Source organism: Clarias gariepinus, unplaced genomic scaffold (genome assembly GCF_024256425.1).
Source record: "Clarias gariepinus isolate MV-2021 ecotype Netherlands unplaced genomic scaffold, CGAR_prim_01v2 scaffold_40, whole genome shotgun sequence".
Taxonomy (NCBI): Eukaryota; Metazoa; Chordata; class Actinopteri; order Siluriformes; family Clariidae; genus Clarias; species Clarias gariepinus.
In genome coordinates this window covers 210,231-215,141 of record NW_026521007.1, presented here as the reverse complement: position 1 = coordinate 215,141, position 4,911 = coordinate 210,231, and positions in this window count along the sequence as shown.

The following is a 4,911-nucleotide window of genomic DNA, read 5'->3' as shown; positions in this document are numbered from 1 at the left end:
CTCTCTTCACGCTGTACACGATGTGTTCACCTCCACTGAAATAAGGTTAGTGCTGATAAACAAATCTCCACCTCCCGTTTCTGAGGTGTGTAACTGACGAACAGAGCTCTGCCTCTTGTCTCTGAGGTGTGTTATTAAACTACTAAACCAGACACTCAGTTTTCTATCTAATGTCACTAAATAAGTTATGAAATTGTTCTAAAGGAAAAATTTATGATCCACTAAATGTTTATAGGATTTTGTAGGATTTATAGCTGACAGCAATTGCTACATATAAAATTTTACATTATTAGATTATTTACTCACTATAATACTGTAGATCTTTACTCCCAGAAAACATTTACATTTGGAATCTGCTTTTGTATTTCCTTAGAACTTATTTACTTACTCCAAATTCAGCTTGTTCTTTCCCCGACCAAAATATACATTTCTATTTATTTGTATTTTTTGTCTGGCTCTTGTAAATAAACCTCACCTGGTTCGAGCACAAAATAAAAGCCATTTCCGTCTCTGTGTCAGTGCCCCGACGCTACAAATCTTTTACAATATATGTATATGTACATAGACACACACACATATAGACAGCCATGTAAATATAACAAAATGAAGACAGAAGGGGCATATTTGCACTGTATAAAGACCTAGCTGTGAGGAATGTGATGGATCTGAGGGAAATGAGGAGGAAACAGGAGAAAGGCTGTGTCCCTAGCCGGGTATGTCAACAGTAGTAGAGTGTTTTAATTATCTGAATCTATAAACAAACATATGAACAATGTGTCATCAGTATGGCACCAGTATTGCGATGTGAAGTGGTGGCCTCTTAAAACAAGGTAAAGAGTTGTGTTGCATTTTAGGGACCAAATCATTTAAAGGATGTTGTCTTTTTGATCTTTATAACCGTGAGTTCCTCATTGGTTGCATAGACCACTAAGGCAGAATCAAAATGATCACCAAAATGAAATTCCTACTATTCATCACCAGCTGTCGATATAAAATCATGTCCGTTTAATGTGAAGTATAAATCATATTGAGGTAAGAAAAATTTTGTGGCGTAGGTCAGTAATGGGCAGCGTCGGTTCCTCATGAAAATATGTCTCTCAGGGAGATATAAACATTTATATTACATGAATCTCCTTGTTTTTAATTATTACTTTTATTTTTATTATTACATTTATATTTCATATATAGTGTGAATTGATATTGTTCAGATTAACATTGCAGGCAGAGATACACTGATCCTGCCACATGTGTGGAGAACATGAATAGTGACTAGTGTTACTGATAAGAACCATGTACATGTGGGGGGACAACCATGTACCAACCCGCCCACCTGTCTGAATGACTATAGACCAGTAGTACTAACTACAATCATCAGGAAGTGTTTTGAGAGAGTGGTGCTGGCCCACATTCAGAACAGCATACTGTGGAGCCCCTACAATATACAGTACGTACTCAATCGGAATGTTGGTTTTATTCTGTCTCGGCGACAGAATTTGGCTTTGTGCGTTTGCTTTTTACCGCTGAGTGGCGCTATATACCTATAGACTGACGCCTCGGGCATCAGTTTATTCTCTCAAGGATTAATAAGCTGCAGCTCCTTTACAGCTGCACAGAGTAGCGGATAAAATCAAGTGAAACATAGTAGTTAAAGAAATTCATAAATACAGTACTAAAATTACAGTACAAATGTAGAATTCGAATTAAATTTAATCTTATTAGGATAAAATTTAAGTGAAATAAACATTAACACTGTGAGCCTTTAGATTTTATCATGTGTAATTAGAAAAGCTTCTTGTGTAGGGTTTTGTTTTATCTTATATCTTGTGTTCTTTAAATTTGTAGTAGGTTTATTAACTGATATAAATGACCATAAAATTTTAATTGTTAGGACGTTCTACTGCATCAGCAGATGTCGATGTCATTCAGCCCTGCTTGTGGTTTCGCATTATTATAAGAATGAAATGCAGTTGGCTGTTATGATTATCATAATTTTCTTTAATAATAAATAATGACCCCCGTTCCGCTGTACCACCGCTGGCAAATCCTTATGAAATACAAGTTAAACATTAAATGAATTTACAATCACAGTACATATACTGTAGGCGTTTCTTATTTTATAACGATATAATAAAACTATATTAGCCACATACCCTTTATAAGACTTCACTTTTATTTTAGTGCACTCACATTGACGCAAAAGCTTTAAAAAAAAATTTAAATAATGAAAGAGATGACATGATCACCTTCATCACAGCCAAAACCAAAGAAATCACTAATTTATTAATGACTCATAAAAATGGTCAGAGTCAGTCTCCTTGTTGTTTTTGCCCAACGCATTCATAATCATTAGTCTACTTATGGAAAAATGTATACGTGCAGTTAAGCGTTGACTAGAATAAAGATGAGGATCACGGCTCAACATCATGGAGCCCTAATCCCCATCCAAATTAAATGAACAAACATGTAATAAATAACAATAGCCCACGTTTAAAAAAAGCATTTTTATTAAGATTATAAAAAATAATCCTGCATCAGTTTTAGGTGTTCCAGCTGCCACTGTTCTTATGGCTCTGTCAGAGTAAATAATTCAGTAACAAGCCTGTAAATTTCTATGTAAAACAGGTACATCTGTATGAATAAATTGATATAATGAGCTATTTATCAGTGATTTATGTAAATGACACAGTTCAGATGTAAATAAATGCTCATTGCTGCACTGTTTGGGGGAGGGACATGCTGTGAACGTTTGGTCTGCTGTGTGTGTTTGTGTGTGTGTGTGTGTGTGTGTGTGTGTGAGATAGTCAATACGTGTCAAGAGGTGTCAATGGGTCTTACATATTCATGAAAAGTCATGGATTATATAGTGAAACAGAGGCTCTGCTGAAAAAAGTTAGGCACATCAGTCACTTTAACCCAAATAAAAGGTCTTTCTGAGTGTTATGATATGGTTGTAACATAACAGATGTATAAACGGTGCGCACTGAATACTAAACCTTAACTAGGCACGAGAATTAATAAACTGAGATGCGTGTTTCTTAGCCCCACCCCACCCACACTTTTTTTTTTCTTTTTTTAAATAAAATATAAAATTTTAATATTTAATAAAAAATACCAAAGAAAATTGTGTATAGAGGAGAGAGTGGTTAAAAAAAATGCAATTTATGTAAACATAAAGAAAACCTCAATTTTTTCCATTCCAGATCCCAACTATAACATTAAAGTGGTGAGCGGTGCATTTTAGTTCCCTTTCAAAAGCAACACTCTGCTTGAAAACGCTATTGGGAACGCTCTTTGCGCGACCGGTTGTTGAAGCATGTGTGTCAAACGCCAAAGTTTGACTTATATAACCTCGGTCAGGTGACGTCATTTGATTAGGTGCACCTGGAGGTTATAAATAGGCATAAACCGGAAACATCTTCAGGTCTTTTTGTCTTCAAGGACTGCATTGTGTGTGCATGTGTGCAAAATCACTGTTTTGAATACTGCGCAGGTGCTCCAGCTAGGTGGTGAGTGTGGAGGGAATTATGGTATTAAATGCAGAGCTGTAGTCGATGAAGAGCATTTTTACATAATTCCCCCTCCGAGTGTCCAGTTGAGTGAGTGATGTGTGGAGGAGATGTGAGATTGCATCGTCTGTGGAACGGTTTTGGGGGGTATGCGAACTGTAGTGGGTCGAGTGTGTCTGGTAGTGATGAAATGATGAAGTCTCTGACCAGGCATTCAAAGCACATCATCACTACTGAGGTGAGGGCTACAGGGCAATAGTAATTAAGAGAAGCAGGATAAGGTTTCTTCGGGACAGGAACAATGATGGACTCTTTGAAGCATGTGGGGATCACCGACTGAGATAAAGAGAGGTTGAATATCTAAGTGAACACAGGTGCTAGCTGGTCTGCGCAGGCTCTGAGAATACGACTGAGATGCCGTCTGGTCCTGCTGCTTTCCTGGTGTTCACTCTCTTGTAGGCTCTCCTCATGTCATGCTCGGAGATGATGAACACGTTTCCGTGCTGGCAGTGTCTTTCTGTCTGCAGCCGTTAGCGCCGCTAGCATTAGCATCGCTAGCGTCTTTAGCTGCAGCCTTAAAGTGAGCATAGAAAGTGTTCAGCTCGTCTGCCAGAGTCACGTCCGCGTTCATCATACCGGATGTTGGTGCTTTGTAGTCTGTTATTGTTCTTAGTCCCTGCCACAGGCTTTTAGAGTCACTCTGTTGGAGTTGTGACTCTAGTTTCCATGTGTAGTGCTGCTTTGACTCTTTCACCGCCTTCCGCACGTTATATGACGCAGCCTTGTACGGTTCCATGTCTCCCGACGCAAGTCCCGTGTTGTAGGCAGTGGTGCGAGATCTCAGAGCGTCAGGGATGGTTTTATCCACCCACGGCTTCTGGTTGGGAAACGTCCTGATAGTCTTTTTCTCCACGGTATCATCCACTAGTTTCTTGTTGAATCCCACAACCACTTCCGTAAACACGCTAACGTCATCGTAGCTGTTTCAGAACATGTCCCAGTCTGCGTCATCAAGTGCGTTCTGTAACGCGACCACCGATTGGTCCGTCCAGCGCGCGACCTCCCTCTGAACCGGAACTTCCTGTTTCAGCCTTTGTTTGTATTTTGGCATGAGGAAGATGGCGGCATGGTCGGATTTACCAAACGGTAGACGAGATTGTGCCTTGTAGCCGTCCTTGACTGTCGTGTAACAGTGGTCCAGTGTCCTTTCGCCCCTTTGGCGCTGCGCGTTTGAGGTTGGCACTATTAAAGTCCCCCGCCACAATAAGCGCAGCGTCCCGATGCTGTGACTGGTGCTGTGTGAGCGCCTCATGCAGCTCGCATAAGGCAGTGTCCGTGTCCGCTTGTGGTAAAATGTAAACGGCGCTGATTATGACCGATGTAAACTCCCAAGGTAAATAAAAAG